General features: G+C 38.2%; 1 long non-coding RNA gene and 1 other non-coding gene across 3 annotated transcripts in view; one reads left to right on the forward strand and one right to left on the reverse strand.

The window, feature by feature from the left end:
* The window catches only part of LOC107054107, a 186,825-nt gene that overhangs the window by 74,613 nt on the left and 90,811 nt on the right, over positions 1-21,401 (forward strand). Inside the window, exon 5 of the transcript XR_006930838.1 lies at positions 1-15,621. This exon is cut by the window's left edge and continues 21,313 nt beyond it. This is a non-coding gene — a transcript (uncharacterized LOC107054107). The remainder of the gene's footprint in view (positions 15,622-21,401) is intronic.
* LOC112533005 overlaps positions 1-21,401 on the reverse strand; it is a 40,306-nt gene that overhangs the window by 12,917 nt on the left and 5,988 nt on the right. The window lies entirely within an intron of this gene.

Below are 21,401 nucleotides of genomic sequence, written 5' to 3' on the forward strand. Positions count from 1 at the left end.
CTTGCCTAACTTGGTGAAATATACTCAGTTGCTTGTAAGGATGGAGTAACTTCTTCAGCAGGAAGACTGCCTTTTGTAAATATTTAGCCACAAATACACAGAGATGCCCCATTGCTTCAATCTCTTAACAGAAAAAGTGCCTGACTTATATTAATGGATCTATAACAAGCATGAGGTATTGTATGAGCAGAGAAACTGTTTTCTGTGGCTTTCTTATTTAGCTCAAATGAAATAATAAGAATAGGGCTGGCAGTTGAGTTATTCATATGAAGGTTGGAAGAAATATTACTTTTGGTTCCAGAACCCCTGCAGTTATTCACAAATTTTACCAAAATATTTTTGTAGATTCCTATTGTTTTTTACTTAAAAATATGGCAGAACTGACTGAAATGGATAGATCTCTTTCAAGAATAAAAAAAATCAATTTCATTGCCCAGCATGTAACGTTTTTCTGTGTGTTTCAAGTATGCTGTAAAACTAGATCTCCATGTCTTTTTAATAGAGGAACTTAGCACTTTAAAAAAAAAAAATCACAGTCAAATATGAGAAGACTGTTGATGATTCAGCTTTCTGTAGCTGTACTAATATATTTTTTTCTACTTTATTTTCATTGTTTTGTTTTCAGCAAGTTTGCTTTAACTGTAGAGAAAATGCAAGCTCTTAACTCATGCTTTAAATCATATATGGAATACAAGTCACATCTATATGGTATAGGTATATATGTCCAGGAAACAGATAAGCCTTTTTCTATCTCTTATGGTCCTCAGCTTCAGGCCAGGATGACTTTACAGTTCCTGTGAAGGTTATATGGGCTTACTAATGCTTTTGTCTGAGATCTATCTCCTAACGGGAAACAGCAACAAGCAAGGAGAAAAATGCTTGAAAGTACTGATTTCCTTTGTTGGGTGCTCTGCTATAGGGTTACTCTGATAACACCTAGTCTATCAGAATCTGCTGAGAGTTCCACAGTGATCTACATTAGGTGTCAAATTTGGACTTTGTCTTGGTTCAGCTCATTACAGCCTTTCTGTTTAAACTGCATTTTATGGTCTGAAGAGTGGGAAAACATGCTGTTCAGATCATGAAAAAGCAACTGTTTAGTTTAAATGTACCTGGAATTAATGATACCTCTAGGTCTAAGCCCACATACTAATAATTTAGTGCCTAGGGAAAACTGAGAGTAATCACAAGTGCTTTTAAAATTTAAACGTTTTAGAAAGTGAAGCCAATTTCAGTAAAATCATTATGTTTTTATAACCATACTTAAATGGTTTTTCTGAGTATACAGCTTATTTTACTTGGAGAGAGAGAGATTTATTTTCTGCTCTATTTTGATCTAAAAGGTAGTAACTGGCATTAAACAAAGCACATCTGCCTTTATGCCCCTCATGAAGTTTCTTTGAATGTGATCTCTGTGTTTGCAAGAGGTAAAGATGACATTCACTGGATTTTCTGTATACGGCATAAAGATTCACTTCAAAACATATTTAGTCCTTCGCAGCTGTATCCTGTCTGGGGAAAAAGGGAATTCATTTTGTTTTCATGTTTTTGTAAAGGGTAGGTAGACCAATTGCCCATGTGCAGAAGTCCAGCATTAATGGATGGAGGCAGACTAACAGCAAGTACAAGTCTCACCTCATTATCACTCCAACGTCCTCTGAGCTAACAAAATATCAGGAAAAATGTGGGCAAAACTTTAGACCTACTCTGTTGTCAACTCGACTGAGCTGGCCAAGAAGAAAAGCAACTCCTGCCAGCAGTGGCATGGGAGGCACTCTAGGAGAGGATCTGAGACTGCTGAACTTGTTTTTCTTTAGGCTGTTCCGTCCTGAATGATCGTACCAAACCATAGCTTCTTAACTCGCTTGGCCTGTAGGTCCAACTGGGATTAAAGAACAAATAAGATGCTCTATTTCTTGTTTTTTTTTTTTGAGGTGAATCTTGTGGTGGGTGCCTAGTTAAGAGTCTTTTTTTACCTGCCCCGCTGCTGATATTTAGCTGGCTTACAGGTTGTTTTTCTTAGCTGCCTACCTCAATATATGCAGTAGGCTCTTGTTTTCATATTAGAGGGCCCTGGGCCCTCCCTGGTGTCAGATAGTGTTGGGCTCAGCAGCCTGGCCCCATGGTCTGGCCTTCCACTGTGAGCTTCCTGCTGTATGTGCCTTGCCTAGGGCTGCCTGGGCCTAAACCACTCCAACTGGCCATCCGCATGGCTCTAAGGTTTGAAGAAACAGGAAGAAACTGCTCAGTTAGTGCCCATTTGCAGAGGTTAGGTCTTTCTCCTCTAAAGAAGAAACACAGAGGATATGTCCCAGATAACAGAAATACACCCGCAGTGTTTCTACTTCTTAGGGTGTAGTTGCTCCAAGAAATGCTGAGTCTTATAGTAGAATTCAATGCCCATAGCAAAACGTCAAAAGGAACAAAAAAGGAGTTCAAGTCTGTACCATGTTTTTTCTGGACTTCAAAAGTCTACTGAAAACTTTGAAGTATAATGATGCCCTATGCTGCATTTTACTTGTTGTGTACCACATGTAGATTTGATCAATCAGTGAACTTGCTCTTGATTCAAACTCACTATCTACATGCGGACAGGTAATGAATGGGTATATAGGTTTGCACATCCTGAACTTGTTCTTTACCTATTATGGAACAAGTGGCAACAGCGTGAATATTGTTGTGAATGGATGCCAGGTCTTATATCTTGGACCAAAGACTTTTTAGGATGGTAAACTCTGCCTTGGAAGGCTGTTTCAGTGAGAGAGGTTGGAGGCTCAGATGAAGACCTCTCCATGAAATCCAGTGTGGGGTACCATAGCTGTTGTCGAATTATGTGGGTCAAACTAAATGATGGCAGCTCTCCCTCTTGTCTTAGAGTGCTACTTAGAAGATTTCCTCTGTTACTGAAATCAGACGATGTTAAAAATTAACAGCAAGGAATATAGAGAAGGGCCAGACCTGGGGCGAGGGAAGGGGGAACGGAAAATTTCCAAGTTCTTTCTGAAAAGCCTCTTTAATGAAGGACCATATATCTTTTTTTTTTTCTGTACAGATCATCTTCCTTTTCCTGCAATAAATTTATTTCCAACATGTTACAGATACAGAAAACCTGCACTGTGTGTGCATATGTATATATATATATTTATGTATAAAGCATCAAATCCAGGAAGAAAATTTTATATTTTATCTGCCATTGATCTAACTATTGCAATTATGTAATATCTTTGAAGGAAGGATAGAAATACAAATGCCATGTCCTGGATCTGAAATAAAGTTCAGACTTTTTTTTTTCTTGGTCACTATTTTCCTGTATTTTTTTCTTCCCCTCAGAAAGTGGGCTCACTTGTATTTATTGAGCAGCTTGATTGGAAAAACTATCTGCAGTGATATATCAGGAGACAAAACTAAGTTTTGAACTGAGATGCTCATTTTTGTACAGAAATTGAACTATGTATGACTGCACAGATCTTCCCTCCCCCTCTTTCTCAGTCAGATAATACTCCTGTAATGAGTACAACAACCACTTGTATTGTACTGCCATACAACACAAGGAAGGCACTGGACATATGTTTATTTCCAGCTTCTAAATGCCATAAAACTTAAAGAAACAACCATGACAAGGAAGTCTTTCTATGGATAGACAGTGGCCCCAGAGTGCAGACAGAGGAATGCTTTTACAGTATACAGTTAGTTTTGTGTGTAAACTTTTCAAGACCATTTCAGACTAATAGTCTGAGCTGCATTACCTCGGAGGGTATTGTAGTTAAGACTTAACCCACTCTGCTAATAAATTACAGTGATGTAGCAGCTTTTATGTCAAAGAATCCTGAAGTGCTTTACAAACCTTACAATCTATACATGCATGAATCACTTCACCCACTATTGAAGTATGGCCAGCCCAGGGATGAATTGTGGCAGCTGTTTAACAGCACACAGCAGTACGACACAATGGGTTTAGGAGAGCAAAGGCAACATGCTCTCCCAGTGCCAGTTCAAGTAATTCAGAGGGGCAGTGGAGAACACCTTGGAAGGGAAAAGGAGGAGTTTCTCCCTCACAGGCAATGTAAATGACTGTTACTTAAGTGTCTGGGGCTGCCTTGTGAACCATCGTGCTGCTATTAGCTTCAGCAAGAAAAACCCAGAAGTCGGGGGAAATTTGAAGAGCAGTCACTACATGGTGATAGAGAAGAAGTAGCCTGCATGGGACTGTTGGTCCTTACCCCTCTGCACAGACATATATTGTACAAAGCCTTTCTCAGGAAGGTCCTCCATTCTGACTAAAAGTAGCTTGTTCTGTAAGTGTACAAGTAAGCACGTGTGATTTTTTTTTTTTTTGAAACTGCCAAGGAAATTTAGGTTGGTGGAGGTTTTCCTACCTGAACTGGAACTTAACAGGAAAATAATAAAATGTGCAGTCTTTGTGTAGGCTGTTTTTTGGTACAGATTGCAATTGGGAAGCAGAAGGAAAAACATCAGTTTTACTCACAGTCTGTATCTGTACATCTACTTGAACAGGACCCAGATCTTTAAAGAGTTAGATAGGAAATTAATTTATTTCCCACTCCCTTTCTGGTTACCAGCTGTTCTCCTAACATGAAGTGATGGTCCCCATAAAGGCCTTCTGAAGAAACAAGCAATTTCCTGAATAAATCAAGTTATCCTTTCCTTCTTCCCTTTTTTCTCCCTTTCAGTGACTGGTATCTTTGGTGACAATCCTGAACAGTCTTGTTACCAGCTGCTCTAATCTAGGGCTTTCATCATTTCACCTTGATATTTCCTTCCTCATTGTTTCCCCTACATGTACAAAACAATGCCTATGAGTGCTGTGTACAAGACTTGCAGTAGAAAATGAATTGTTTATGGTGGCGCATATCAAACTAAGGTTACTTTCTCGCTTAGGAATAGATTTGTTCCTTGGAAAGAAAATGTTGAGGTTTTTAACTTCTTCAAAAGAGTGCAACTGAGAATTTGTTTCATTTTCCTTTGTCTGTAGATCCAGGAAGACCAGTAGAAGTTGCTGTGAATGTACAGTTAGAAAACGTAGTGACTATTGACTTAGTTGTTTGCACTGGACCTTTCCAATGTCGCTAATTCTTCCTGCTTAATAATATAGTATCAAAAAGGTATGGAAGTATAGTTTTATGTATTTCTATCCAGTGCTTCACTGCAAAAATAGTAATCAATAGGCCTCTACCTTCACTCTTAGAGACTCACTGTAAACTCTCCACTCCTCCATTAAGCTTCCTAATGGTGTTGCTCATATGAGCATATGCTGCTTGCAACCATGGTTGGACCATTACAGCCCTGAAGTAGATCAGTACTAGTAGAAAGCAAATACTGCTTGAGAGAAGAAAGTCTGTTGTTTTTATCAGGCCTTGAACCGAGCACACAAAGAGTTAAAATAAATAAGCATAGTTATTTTCTGAAGATTACCAAATTTCATTCTGAAACAGAATTTCTAAGCAGAATTTTACATATAAAATACTGTTGATATTGAACCCAGTTTTTATGCACCAACTCTGTGCAGAACTGAATCTTTTGCTTGTAAATGCACTGAGCCTTAAAAGCAATTTCTGTCATGTCCTCCTTCATATTCTTATCTCTTTCATCACCATCCAAAAGGAAACACTTTAACTTCAGGCAATAAGAAGCTTTTAATTCAGATCTAAGTTTACATGAGCTATCTCCATTATAGTGTAAAATGTGAAAAAGAAAAAATTTAAATCATAGTTAAAAATTTAATTAGATCATTTCTGCTGTTTTGCCTGTTTTAAAATATATAATAAAACTTCAATAAATTTTATTCTGGGTCATATCAGCATCTTCTCAAGAAAATGAAGTTAAATCTTTGTAGTAACTAGCAGCTTAATTTTCATTAGGCTAGCTATTCGATAATTAGTCATGCACCATAAATCAAGTCCCCAAGTCTTCTCCAGGTTTCTTAATTGAAAATTATTGTTTCTTGGCTCTGTGGCTAAATGTGTAGCAAGTCTGAGGAGTGATAGATGCTGAATCTAGCACAAACAGTTTGAAACAGTCAGAACTTGATAGATCATTGCCCTGAAGGGTCTTGTAATGGTGGAGAGACTGTGAATTTCAAAATTAAAGGGTTGTTCTTAAAAATCACAAGTGTAAAAGCTAGCTGTGGTTTACCGAATACATCCTAACTTTCAGCCACTTTTCCTTTCACTGATAGCTGGTTTTCAGTTGTTTTTCTGGTGACAATTGTAATGCATTTACTGAGTATATTTGGAAAGTTAAAATGCTGGCTTAGGAAGACCCAAATTGAGATTATTTTTGCTCTTGCTTTTTTTGGTGGTGTCCTTTTTCTGGTAAACCTCATTAACAAATATGGAAGTTGTTTAATTTTTGGCATCTTCAAACACTGACTGAAATGGTGGCGGCCATCTCAGAGCCAATATGAGAGAACAGATGGGCCTGCTATGCATGCCTTAGGTCATAAAATCATTTCAGATATGATGCAGTTGTGGTTAAGTAAAAGACTTTTGCAAAGTCAGAAATATATTACTTCACTAAAATAAGAAAGGCCTTTTGTAATTTTTCTTTTGACAGCTGAGCAGACTTTGCACAGAGTTCAGCTTATGTTTGCCATTCTGTAGATAAGGACAGCCATGGGGTTTTCTGCCATTCATGGCTTACTTCCTCACGATCAGGCCTAGACCTGATGATGACCACAGCAGGAAACAGAGCAAAATGATCCATAAATTTACATGCAGAAATCAAGTGATGCTAAAAAAAAAAAAAATAAAAAAATTAAGTGGGCCTAAGATTTTTAGCTGAGAATTTCCAAACGGTGTTGGTAAATTCCTACTGAAAGCATTACACTTGTCTACTTTGAGGAAAAAATGTAGACTTATAGCTGACAAAGGGATTAACGTGTGCTCAGATAAACTGAAACTTGTGTTGTGATAAGAACCAACATCACCCTCTGTAACTCGTGACCAAAAAAAAAAAAAAGTATTGACTTCATGGGCAGAGACTACTGCCCAGACCTGTGCACTTTCCTTGGGAAATCCCTGAGGCCCAATATGAAGTGCTGAGCCTGGAGCAGACTTTCCACGTGAATCACAGAACGGCTTGGATTGGAAGAGACTTTACAAACCATCTAGTTCCAATCCCTGCTGTGGGCTGGTCGCCACCTACCAGATAAGGTTGCACAGGGCCCCATCCAACCTGGCCTTGAACACCTACACAATTTTTCTGGGCAGCCTGTTCCAATGCCTTACCATCCCTTTGGATGTCCCGAATGGATGTGTTCTTGTGCAGTACAGATGTCTTTCTGGCCAGTCTCAGGAATTTTCAGGGTGTACCGTATCTCTGCAGATATGCTCCTAATACACACTCCAGTGAAAATTCCACAAAGAAAAGCTAGGGGTGCATGATGAGTATTAAAACTTTAAGAAAGGAGAGATTTAAAATGATGCGTTGCCAACTGGGAGGGAGTTTATTAAAATATATAATCAAATAATTGCTTTATTTGTGGGCCATGTTATTTTCAGGGGCCTGAAATGACTGTGCACAATCTTATTTTTGTAAAGATTTAATCTTGGAAGGGAAAGTCATTTGCCTAAGGGATGTATTGATTTCATTCAGCTGTCACCATCTTTTTGTAAGATGTTATGGACGGAGAGCCAAATTCAGGTCTAGATTTATTCAACTTCATTTTATTTTTGCACTGTACCAAATCTAAATACAGTTCTGTGATTACAGAAAAGAATTGTTTTCCGGCCAATTGCTCCATTTTCACACCGGACTAGATCCGAGCTATGAGTAAGAAAGAACTGAGGGCTGCGAGTGACAGCAGAAGAAAAGGGAGCAGCCTGTGCCCAAGCATGGAGCCTGGTTCCAGGGGTGGCAGTTCTATCCTTGTCTGTAGCACTGGGGAGACTTGGCATGACCCTGATGATGGGAAATGGAAGGGAGCCAAAGCTGACCTGCTCTGTGTCCAGGCAGGAGGCAGCGGTGGTGCTTTTTGTTCGTGTCCCCATCGTTCACATGCAATGCTTGCAGTGCAGAAAGGAAGCTTTACATAAGGCTGCTTTCCTGCTTATGGACTGTTGCTCTGTGTGGATTTGGTGGAGTCACAGGTTACAAACGTGGAAGAGGCTGTTCTATATAAAGTAGGCCATGGAACTTGCCTGGATTAATTTGAGTGAGTAGGTATGTGTGGTGACTTACAGTCTCTACCAGCGCTGAGGTGCACGCTTGCACTGTGGCCACACGAGAGTGCTTGGCTGTGGCTGTTCTTTAACCAGGACCATGCAGGCTTTGTGACTTCTTGCTGATGGTGGCTGGAGCTGGAGGCACTTCATGCTGCTGCAGCTTGGCAGAGGCTGCTAAATGTTTTATCTGAGGGCTGAAAGGATCAGGATTTACATTGTGGATACCTGTATTGAGCTGAGAGTGTGGAGATCAGAGTCCTGATCCTGCTGAGGTTTGCAAGAGGTCTGGGGCTCTGTTTTCTGACAGAATTGTAGAAGGTCTGGATGCCTTGGCAATAAAATCTTGCAAGCTGTTTCTGTCAAATTTTCACTCAGAATTGAAGAAGAATCATGCCATCAGCGGTTCTTAGCGCGGTTTTCATTAGCATTTATGAAAATGTTATTTTCTGGCTAGTATGATTTACATTTGAGTTAGAATATTAAAATATTAGCATTCTCAGTTTTATCTGGCTTCTAGAACTGGCACAAATATATTCAGTTTCAGAGCTGAGAGCTCCACTACTCTCCCATCCTTATTACACACACAGAAAAAATGAATAACAGGCTTAAGAGTATGTATTTAGTTGATACTCAACTGTAACAAACTTCATCTCCGTGACGCTTCAGGAGTAACAGTCCAGTGTACTTTGGGCATAAAGTAGGAATGAACACTAGATAATTTTTATTGTAGGGCTTGTTAAAAAAATATTTTCAAGATGCAGGGTGTGTATATTCAATTTCACTGATATTTTACACTACCACAGATAGATTAAAAAGATCAAATCTTTTTCTCCCTCACAGCTCTCTTCCTCCAGCATCCCACAGTCAGAATGTGAGCTTACATCCAAAAAGATGTGTGACTGAAATAGTATGCTTAGGCCATTAAAATGAAAAACGTCATAAAATTCTGTAGCTGTTGTTCCTCACAAGGAGTGAACTCATTCACACTTGGTATATCTAGGTAGAATTTCTTATTAGTGTAATATATATGATGTGAGCAGCAACTAGTGGATAGATGAATTTGAATGGAAATGTGTGGTCCATGTAAAGAGAGGCAGCGCTTACTCAAATGCTGTTAAAACTCCCTCATTTACAGCTCCTGGAGATGGAGATGAAACATACAGCAGATTGCCTGTAACCATAGCAATTGGCTCCGACATGAAAGATCTCCAGCATAGAGGTAGTGGTAATGGCAGAAGCAGTGTGGAAGATAAAGGTGTGCAGATAGAGACAGTACCAGGTGGAAGTGAACTACTAAATAAGTGAAGATGAGGCCCTAGATGGATTCAGGCAGATGTGTGAGTTTGATGAGAAGGATTGGGTTGGTGAGGTGAGCTGGAGAGAAGGAAGGGAAGGCTGAAGAGAAACATGAGGTTTTGCTGTTAGCCTGCTGTAGGGGATGCAGTGTTCTTTCAGGAATGGAAGACAGTGAAGATGGCTGGATTTCAGGGATCCTCATGCATCACTCAGTGTATGGAGACAGCCTCCACAACTTGTTATATCTCAGAAAAGAGTCACAGAGTGATTCTTGACATAGATTTTCATATGCCAAAGTCAAAGGTGCCAGGTTCAGGCCTACAGTTCTGGGATATAGTAGGAAAATCCCCAGGAGAAAAACATTGGTGAGAGATAGGGAGAAGACTATTCTTTAAAATCAAGTGCCTCCAGTTACCAGTCCACTGGTATAAATAAAATATCTGAGACGTGTACTTAAATATTTTGCTTGGTCTCCACTTTCAAAGATAACTTTTGTACATTTGCAGAAAATGTTACCTCTTACTACTTGTTAGAACTGCTTCCCATTTTCATTACAACTGTGGCTTTTACATTAGTAATCCCTAGAATCATAGATGTGAATAACTTTTTAATAATAATAATTAAATTGTGCTGTAAGTTCCAGACAGAAAACAACACAAAATCCATAATAAGCTAGAGACTACAGATCAGTTAATTGTTCAAAACGTTTAGATCTCTAGATTTGGATATACAATTTATATCTATCCCAAGTGAATCTATGAATTCATAAAATATATATATATATATATGTATAGGAACTAAACTTCCAAAGACTTCCACCATTCAAGTCATTGCTGCTATCATATTTTTGGCAATCTTGTTGAGTTTTGACTGGAGGATGGCCTTCTGTGTGACTGTGATCGAAACCTATCTGATTAGGGAAAAATTCTTTTGAGCAACTGGAATTACCCTCGGGTAAGAGCACAGTGCAAAGAATCCAGCAGCAAAAGTCCATGGTTACAGTGCTGTACTGCAGGGCTGAGCTGGCTTCCTAAGGAGGCTCAGCTCCCACAGCACAGCCTGTAAACTTATCACATTGTGCAGGATGCCTAAAGCCCTTAGTCTCCCTCACTCTGCCTTTCCACTACTTTTTGTTTGCTTATAAAAGTCATTTTTGGTCAGCTAGGCAGTTCTTTATAGAAGGTGTAATAAACATAAGATTTATACAGCTATGTGTTAGCTTTAAATCTACTCAACTCCCTGGGTAAAAAAAAAAAAAAAAGCAGGATCACAGCAGTGAACATTTTAATAAACAAGCAAAGACATTTTACAGAAAAAGAACAGATAGAAAGAAGATGTAGTTCAACACCTCATATCTGTGTTGTAGAAATGAGGTTGAAGATTGTATGCACATTCTCATTTTGGAATTTTTTTCTCCCTGTGTTTGTTCCTGAATTAGAACTGTAGAAGTTCAACTTTAATTTACTGTTTCACTCTTCTGATTTTGAAGCAATCAGAAGCTCGTGAAGCTAGCTGACTGTGCAAGATTTGGGGGCGAAAATCTGATTAAACAAGATTGCTGGATATTACCTACTGTCAAATCACCAGTTCATCTTTTCAGTATACCTTTAGGAACATCTGATTGCCCTGAGATATCTGCTGAGAGAGATATATTCTTTTATGTCTAAGGATTAGCTGGCACAGTTGTTGCTAGTGTCTGGCTAAGTTTCACTTTCTGCTATGATTTGTGTTTCTAAATTAAATTTGGGATGGTGCTAGCAGCTTGGGATGAGCACCATTTATAAGTTCAAATAAAAAATAAATTAGAAATCTGAACTGCAGCCTGGCCTACCAGTTTAAGATTTACCCCAAAGTTTGTCTACACCTGCAGTGTTCCTCAGCCCTAAATTAGACAAGACCTTTTACACCATTACTTTGCAAATCTAGATGGTCCTCAGATACTTAGACTTTAACACCTGTTAAGTATGGTTAGCATCACTGTCAAATTGAAACGATTCTTCAGTGATTGGGTCCAAGTCTGCAGTCATCAACTGTCTAATCTGGAAATAACAACTGCAGTAGAAGCTGAATCAAGACTGATAATTTCTCCCATATCAAATTTATGTACATTATAATGTAATGAAAATATTCCCCAAGGAAATTTGTTGCTATGTACAGCACACAATACCAGTTGAATGCTTTTCTTACCCCTTCATGTGTTCTGTATGCTGTGATGTTACACTGTCAATGGGAAAAGTTCTTCCTTACATATATACCAGGTTTTCTGAATTTTTTTTACTCCCTTGTAAATGTAATTATATATTTAATTTTTGCAAATGCTATACCTATCTTCCAACCTCCTTTCTCGCCTGTATTTACTATAAAAATCCACCCTATCTTAGTTATTATAAGCTAAACTAAAGATTTCCAATTAAATATTGTGAATCCAGATAGATCTGAAAGGCATTCAAATACTTTCAAGGTGTTTATGATATCAGAATTTAGAGATTAGGCTTCTGCTGGAAGCTGCAGTTGTCTTGTAGAAGAGGGAACTTCCAAGAAGGAAAAAAAAAAACCACAAAGCTTTTCTACAAGATATGGGTTACTTTAAAAATCTGTGGGGGCATCGATTTTCCACTTTGAGGTCAAACTGTAGTCAACATAGATGTCATCCCACGCAAGCACATATCAGTAATGACAGTACACCTCAGCCGGCAGGGTTCTTACCTCTTGGCTAGAAGGTCATAAGTTTAAGTCTCCCACCAGGGCTTGGGCTGATTCTTAATGCTAACATGGCAATGCAACGCTAGGGAGGTGCTGAACTGTTTGAGGTGCCGTCCTTCATGAGATAAGATGTTAATCCAAAATCCCTTTTGCCTATCCCTGCTCCCTGTCTAGGCAATATCACTGTGGCACTTCCGTGAAAAGAGGCTGTCTGAGCCTACATCCTGGCCAGAGTTCCCTGTCACACGATGGCAGACTCAACAGGCCGAGACAGAGCATGAGCCATTGTGTTACTGCTCCACCAGCCATTACTGTGTTCAGTTAACTACAATGGAAACACTGTCAAGCATTTTAGGATACACAGGATGCAAAGGGCCTAATGCAAAAGCCAAAATCTAATGCAGTCTTCTAAAATTCTATTGTTTATCATGTCTCTGTACACAGACACACAAACACATTATATGTATATTTAGAAAATGAGGCTCTGTTAAAAATTACATTCAGCTTGCACTCATTCCATTTATATTATGTTGAGCAATTATGTTCCTTCCCTCAAACTGATTTTTTTTTTTACCATTTTGAAATAAGAACTCTGCATTTAATATCAGACATTCTTTATTAAAGAAACATATTGTTTAGCTTGTCATGATATAGAGTTGCTTTTCCATAAGTACATTAAACATGGATACTCAGGGGATATTTTCTTCAAAGCAAGTGGAAATTCTGGGAAGAAACGTGTTATAACAACTGTCTATGGTTAAAAACGAGAAATAGTAAGAAACTTGGATGTTCTCTGAAGAATATGGTGCTATATGTAGCATTGTGAAAATGCCATCTGAGGTTGGTTTTGGACCAAGAAGTCTGGATGTTGCATTTTGCTTTATTTCATCTTCACATCTTATTTTACTTTATTTTCCGTGAAATAGTGACTAGAATTAGACTGCAAAATGCACGTTTTATTTATAGTATGCTTCTGATAGATGCATGTGTGTGTGACCTAAACTGTAGAATTCCATATGAAGAGTCAATATGGAAAATGTTATTAGGTGACTGTAAGTTTGGGGGGCAAACCAGAATAATTTCCCCCCCCTTTCAAATTAGAAGCTCTATGATCTTCTGTTATGAGATCCCCTATTTGAAATAATAAACTGGGGAGTAAAACTTCAAAATAACAAAATCCTCCTTTTTTTTTTTTTTAGCCACTTTGCATAATATAAAGTGCTTAAACTCCTTTTGCAGCAGCCCTGCTGGCTTTCTGTTGCTTGATATTCTGACCATTTTTGAACCCTTGAACTCTGACAGAGAGGAGGGACTTGGAGAGGTTGTCATCTGATCTATGTAAGGAGGCAAAAGGAGTAGCTTTCTCTTTAATAGCACTCTTTTCTGCTTAACAGTTGGTGGGAGATTAAAATGATCTAGGTGGATAAGGCAGGTTAAAGGTCAAGGGACACCACAACTCCCCCTCTCCCCAACACGTCAAAATATAGACAGGTCGTTAGAAGTTTAAAATTTTATGTCCCTTTCCCAAATATTTTGGTCTATTTATGCACTAATTTCTATTATAAATTCCAGTTCTTGAGGGGGACTGGACCCCTACTAGGCTACTGTCCAGCCTGTATACTCGTCAGGTGCTGACATTCTGAGTTTCAGCCATATTAATTGCTGGATAAAGGCTATAATCCCCTCTCTTTGAAGCCCAAGACTGATTTTTAGGCAGTACTTCAAAAGCAGCGCACAACTGAAGAGGCATATTTCCTACTAGCACTGAATCAACATGATTTACTCTGTTTGCGTTCGTCTACATACGCCTTGCATATTTGGCCGCACAACAAAAAGGTGTGAGTTGGCTGTAATATAGTCTAAGGAGAGGTTTTTACTATCCTGAAGTTGATATATGACCTTGTCTGAGACATACCGTTCCAGATCTTTGCTTTAAGCATCATTAGGAAAGTATAAACTCCTATATCACGCTTTTGTTACCGATGAAAAATCGTGCCTTAACGCTGCTAGAATTTTTTTTTACTCCCTGCAACATCATATTAAAACTATAATTTAGAGTGAGGCTGATTCTTAAGCCATGAATAAATAAGGCCTGTGTTTTGAAAAAGCAAACCTTTTTTGAAACACAGATTTTAATATCTTAAATACTGCAGCTTCTTAATTAAACGAAGCTGTGATCCAGCAGCAAATATCCATTATTAAGAATAAATAAACATACTGTTCGGGTTGTTTTCAGGAAGAAGAAACGGGCAGAGAGGTCTTTTAATTGTAAATAATTTTCTAGCGGAGGCAGGGCTTGCAGCATAGTGCTGATGTGTACTTCACTTCTGGCTGTGCCTCTTTTTGGGGCGGTGTGTACTTTGCTTCTGGCGGGCTGTCCGCAGAGCCGCGCTATTGGGACTTTCTCATACAGGATTTGCCAAGTATACTTAGTGTTATGTTTGAGAAAGATTAACAATATTTCAGATCAAAGGAGAATCCTGCTGCACGGTCTTACAAGATTGTCATTCACTCCCATTATGGCTCATTTGCACAAGATTTTCATGTAATATGAGCCATTGTTTTGATGGCAGTGATTTGACATAAAGACAGGGCCAAAATGCAACCCGGAGCCCCGCTCCACCAGGCTGGGGGGTAGCTGGGGTGCAAAGAACTTGCCAATCATAACCCACAACTTTCTCTCGGCGGTGTTAGAGCCTTTATCAGGTGGCAAACTTTTCAATGAGCGTTGGTTCTTGGAGGGACTCTAACAATGGGCACTTTTATGAGACTGTGGATGCTGCTTTAACTAGGCAAAGTTTTGGTTAAGATGAATTCCAAACAGCACGTTAGGGGTAATTTTGGTCAGCCGCATAGTGCTATGGCTTGTTTACCACTCTGAAGAATTGAGTCGGTTTTAAGCTGTTTTATGAAAGCTGGAGAGCCACACACCGAGACTGACATATGAGAAACGTATTTATCCCAATATTTATATTTTAAACCAGTAGCTTCCTTTTTCAGGCTCAAGTTTGCCATATAGATGCTTTGCGGACACTGTAAGCTGCAGATACATTTGACTGTAGTATAAACCAGAAATCAATAAAATTAATTAGAGGAAAAAAAAAAAGATGCATCTTGAAATATTTTTCTTCATGTTTTGAATTTGAAGTAATAATTTTTTGGGGAAAAGTTAGTTTTTATGGGTAAATGAGTGTTAACATTTAGAAAGTTGGTGGAGGTTACAGAGTCTGATTTAAAGCTAAAGCTGCACAAAGCCTGTTGCTTTGGCTTTAATGCACCCTATTGGGCTTAGGTAGCACAGGAAGCTCCCGGCTGGAGCTGCTCTGAGATGTCTCAGGCCCGATCCTGCAGTTCTTGCAGGGCAGAACTCTCATGACTTCAGACAATAACTGCAGGATGCCCATTCTTTCCCACCCAACTGAACTGCTTAGGTACAATTGTAAGTTACACATAAAATTTCAGTTCTAACTGTAAGTTTGTTTCTTTTTTACCCACTTTTTTTTCTCCTCCATTTTGAGGCTTAATAGATTTTATTTTTTTTTTCCAGCGGTGGGAGAAAAACGAAAATTATTAAAAATGTGAATGCATGAGAAAATGTAGCACATTACAAAGGAATTTAGGAAACAATGCAGTTCAAAGTACTGACAGTCTTTAAAGCTGTTACTTATGTGGAGCATAATGCTATGGAGGTACAATGCTACTACATGCATGCATAAAGCTGTGAGGAGAATTTATTGCATGCAAGATCATTTTAAGATGTAAATGATATATTCCTCTCCTCTGTTTTTTTTTCTTGTGTATATGGTTAATACTTTTTTTAAAGGACAAAACACCTGAAATATTTTGTTCTAAGCTAAAGAGAGTATTTGAGAGAGAGAGAGAGAGAGATGTTACAGAATAGAACTGCTGTGCTGGGTTTCAAACTGTTTTCACATTTTTGCATTGCAAGTTACACTTAAATACATCTGGTGTGCTTTTAAAATAAAAACAACTAAAATGTCCTTATATGAAAATGTGTGATGGAAGGAACCTTGTGGCTGGGATAGAAAGTCCTGGTAAATGGACTGTAAAGTGGAAACAGTGAAAAACATTTCACTTGGGTGACGATAGCTGGCATCTCCCTTCCAGTCTGTCACAGAAAGGATTTATTTCAGGAAACTCATCGCATAGTGCGGAAAGTAGCATCTATATGTCAGCAATTCCACTGGCGTTTCATGGAAAGCTTAAAAATATAAACATTAAACTATTAGATCAATGTTTTTAGCCCGCGTCAGGAAAAGCTTGCAAAATAGATGAGCAACAGCGCCCTCTGCATCTAAGAAGCCTTCTGTTATTGAAACCAGACAACATCTTGCAGAGGGAGCCTGTTAATTTCACTCGCGGTTGTTCTCAGCTGCTGCAGGTATATCTGAGGCAGGGAGCTGGGGAAGGGGGGGTATTCTGGTGTATTTCTAAGTGATATATACCTTTACTGTCTACCTGATAGCTCCGGTACCCTTAGGTACAAGAATTGCGACAATGTCTGTTTTAAAGTTATCTTGTACAAACAAGCACAAAATAAAGCGAGGATGTTGAGCTTTGGAATTCCCTTCAGGATGATTTAGATCCATGGTATGTCATTAACAGCAAAGCATATCACAGCCCAGAGATTTGCTTTTTTTTTTTTTTTCCTCCTCTTTTTTTTTTACTATTTAAATATGAGATACAGAACCAGAACTATCTTTTTCTTTTAGTGAGTGAGTGGAGACATATTCTGGGGAGTTTCCAGAAAGCGGTAGTAAAGCCGAGGAGTGATGCATGACAATATTTCAGGACCTGTAAGGCAAAGCACTGCATTCCCACTTGAGCAGCCAACTACTTTTTGCAAGGCTCACGCAGAATTCTGCAAGCAGATAATTGTTACAGAAGCAGATTAATTTGAAATAAGTGTTTTATAGTCCTACAATAACAGATGGAAGAAAATGGTCCTGCGTGAAAAGTTCTTGCGTTATATTTCTTGAGGATCAAAAAGAAGGAAAAATAATTTGTATTTGCTATTTGTATTAGCAATTAGTACAGCTGAGATGATAATTAACCTTGTAATACTCTTAGCTTATTCCTATAAAAGGCATAAAATGAGCTGTCCAGAAAACCCTACTCTATAAACATTATATTTCTCTTAAATTAAATTCAGTGATTTATAATATTTTACACTGATAATTTATTTCTTCAAATCAGAAGCCGTGAAATATTAGAAGTATATAAATGTTACATATCCAAGCAGTACAGGAAAGGAGCAGAATACTCTGAATTTCATGAAACAGATTATCTTTTTTTTTTTAGTCCTTTAGTACTAATAATTTAATTCTTTTTGCCACTTCTCATCACTTCCTTAGTCAATAATTCCTTATCTTTAATATGAAATTAGCTTCTAATAACAAGTTTTTTTTGTATGAAATATGAGTTTTAGAAATGTTCAGGGTTATTTCAATATGGAATGGAGTTTATGGATTCAGTGGGGAAAAAAAAAAGAGTGAAATATATGGAAACTTGTATAATAAAGGACTTGTTTCCTAAAATTAAAGCAGTAAAATTAGGATCAAGGAATACTATTCTCTTGCTTTAGTAGAAGGGATATAGACCTAAATTTACAACACAATTTTAATGTAATAAAAATACCTTTACAGTTTACTCACTTAAAAAATGCAAACTGTCTTTTCAAAGCAATTTAGGAGAGGTAGAAAGTCGAAATTCATTCTGCTTCAGCACATCAACCAAATACTTTTAAAGTAAACTCACAGGCACATCCAAACGTGAATGTAAGCTTAGATTATTGACATGAAAGGAGCCGAACAATCCAAAAACAATATTTCTTTATTATATTTCTACTTTTAAGCAATTCATGGTGCTGCTTAGAAAGCTACGAAATCACACAGCATTTTCAACAATAAAGCACCAATGGCTCTCGGTATCACTGTGTTCATTTTAAGAGCAAATTAAAAGAGTGAAAGAATGGTGCAAATAATTGTTTCATATGTTCTTTGCTTGTGACTGCTGTAATCATCCAGGCTGATTTACAAATGTAGACTTGAAGGTTTCTCAGCTTCCTGCAGTGTAGAAGACTGTTACTTTGGCACTCACACTCATGCCCTTGTAATCACCACTCAAAACTGTGCCCTGGTACTTCCAATTCCCAGTCTCTTGATTGAACACCTCATTCTGTGCTAACAAGGTGTCCAAGGTATTTGAACAGGGGCTGCAGTCAGAAAATTGTTAATGGTTTCACTCATTAAGAGTTGCTGCACTAGTTTTGGTAATTTGGTAACTGTCTAAATTGCAAGTTGATTTTTTCCTTCATTTTAAAGAATGATGCTAAAATTTGAGACCAGGAGCATTAACAGCTACAAAACCCCAGAAGAGTGCTTAAATCACCGTATTTGTATTGAGGCAAAGGGTTTCTTAGCAGAAAGTGCATTATTTTATTTTTGAGGTTATGTTTTAAAATTATTGAGGAAAGCAGAAACAAGTATTAGGTGGAAACCTAAAAATCAGAAAATACATTAAAAATGAATAGTGAACTATAAAACTGCCTGAAGATCTTAAGGAAATTATTTAGGAAGCAAAGCTAGTATTAAAATTACAAACGAAAAAGTCAGAAAGAGTTCACCTTTGGGCCTGGATGCTCTGATGGACACCTGGGATTAAATTCTTAAAATAAAAGGATTTATAGCTGTAGCAAACTGAAGTGTATATACCAGAAAATAGGCCCTGGGAGTTTTAAATAATTTTTTGCTATAGTGCAAGCTTAGCAGAAAATAAGCAAAGATCAGTGGGCCTGATCCTGCTTCTCATATTCCAATCAGGATCTTTTCTTTTTCCACTTGTCTTGTTTGAGTGCAGTATTTAGGGAGAAGTGTATTTTCTGGCAAACAAACAAAGAAAAAGGCAGTAAGAAATGATTAAAATCCATTAAAAATAAAATGATGTGTGAGGGATTTTTCTAGCTGTAACCTCCCTGCCAGCTGGTATCACTGAGTTACTTTCCTGAGCTATGGAATTATAAGACAGGGAGGAGGTTCAGTTTTCAGGCAGCGGTTTACACCTGGAGCCTTCTCTGAGAGAAGCACTTTCCCCATGGGAGTTTAATTTGTGGAGTAGGAAGAAATTATCTCAAAAAAGGTGGAAAAGAATGGTTTGCTGATTGTTATTTAATCCACTAAAAGTTTGTCAACCCTGCCTATCTGCAGTGCACTTGCTTTCAAGGGGGGGGGGGGCTTAAAAGCAATTCAGGGAGGTGCCCCAGTGCTGCATCTTTTGGCCAGGTTTTGTTTTGGTTGTTTGTTTGTTTTGTTAAATAAATCTATCTTTAAAAATGCTCTTCTCTGGGACTGTGAAATATATATGTGCCAAGCAAGGGAAACTGCAGAGGAAATGCTAATGCTGGCCTCACAGAACACGCTGTCAAAAGCACGCGACAAACAAATTGGGAAGAGATTTTTTTTTCTGTTGTTTTTCTTCCATCAGTTAAAAATATTCCTTGTGAGTACAGAAAGCAAACTATGCTCCATCAGAAACGTGGGTACTGTCCCTATGGTAGCTGGTTTGAGTTGGTTCTGTGCTGAACAAGTATACGCTTTAATAAAAATCATAAAAGAAAATGTAAAAAATAATATGGTAAATATTTTGCCTGATTTTGAAATCTATGATGTGGCCTTCACAGAAATAGCCTAAGCAGCAGGCAATACTCATCTGATTTTGTTAGGGCACAGTCTCTCCCGTGTACCTCGTCGAACCAATGCTCTTTCATAAAGTTGTGCTAGACATGCGATTTGTCTCAGCTGCCTGGGATATCTCTCCAAGGTACACAGCTTTTTTTTCACGACATGAGAAAAATATGCATGAGCAAAAGAGTAGAATGAAAGCATCGTTTACAGCACGGGTAGAGTTTGCTTAGAAATCTGCTGTGAGGAAGCACGTAAATATGGGCTGTTGGACAGAAAACACTTCTGAACGTTACAGGAGCACAGCGCATATCTGTGTCTTATATCCATTCCTACCTTTAGTTAGATTCATGTTTTCAAAAGCTTTTTAGCATTTGTGTTTAATCAAGAATGGAAATGACGCTGATGTCTGGAAAACAAAGGGCCATTTAATACGCCCTATGAAAAAGTTTTCTTTTGTGTGTCCATTTTACTCTTCTTTCTGCCTGCACTTGCAGCGGGGGACAGTTAAATAACTTCTGGAAGGAAAGTCTGTTTGAATTTTGGTGAGGGGTTGGTGTATTTCCGAACTAGACAATGGAGGGGGGTTTCCTTTTAGTAGTTAAGTCATTCCTCTGGAACTGATTGTGACGATAAAACCCCATCTGTATAAATTGGAAACTTCTCTTTTTGAACTGGAAGTTGAATGCAGACCATGACTTTTCCATAGAAAAAACACAGAAATAATGGCCCCTGACTGTGGAGGCATTTTTTTGTTGTTGTTCTTCATGAATCGGGCACAGAGTTATTTAAATTAATTCTGGTCTCATCACTCTAATAGAATATTATTACTGATCTTTATAGAAAACACTAAAAATCAGCAGCGTGTGTATGTAATAGACTTCCCCAACTTCCCCAAACACTTTTCTCCTTATTGAAAAGCCAGACTACTGATGACAATGCTCACTCATGATGCATTTACTTTGTACGTTTCACAGACTGTCCTTTCATGTTAATTGCGTGTATCAGAAGTACTAACTACCCTATTGTTTCACAGTCAGTAAAGGGTATTTATTGTCTGTCTTTTGAAAACAGCATTAAAGGAAGAAGTTAGAAGAAACTTTCTTCCTGAAAAAGAAACTGTAAATAATTCCACTTAATTAAGAAATACATGACAAAATGCAAATGTTACCTCCCAAACTTAGTCTGTGTAAGCTTTTATCACCTGAAAGATTCTGCTCTTCTGATTCCATCTGCTATGTGATTTATGCTCATGTATGTTTGCATGGGCTGCAAGGAAACAAATTGAAATTAACTTGACAATTTGTTTCTGTATGATTATGCGATCTCGTGCCACAACTACATCATATGAAATGCTAATATTAATGTAAAAGTGGAGGTTTTGCAATCAGTTTCCATTTCCCAGTTGCTTTTCCAGTTTTCACTCCGAATATGCAGAACATCTCCAAAATCAGGACCCTGCTTTGCCAGAGTCTCCTGGATTGGTTCCTGCACTAGGGGAGGAGGAAGCTTGGGGTTG

This window comes from Gallus gallus, chromosome 9 (genome assembly GCF_016699485.2).
Source record: "Gallus gallus isolate bGalGal1 chromosome 9, bGalGal1.mat.broiler.GRCg7b, whole genome shotgun sequence".
NCBI lineage: Eukaryota > Metazoa > Chordata > Aves > Galliformes > Phasianidae > Gallus > Gallus gallus.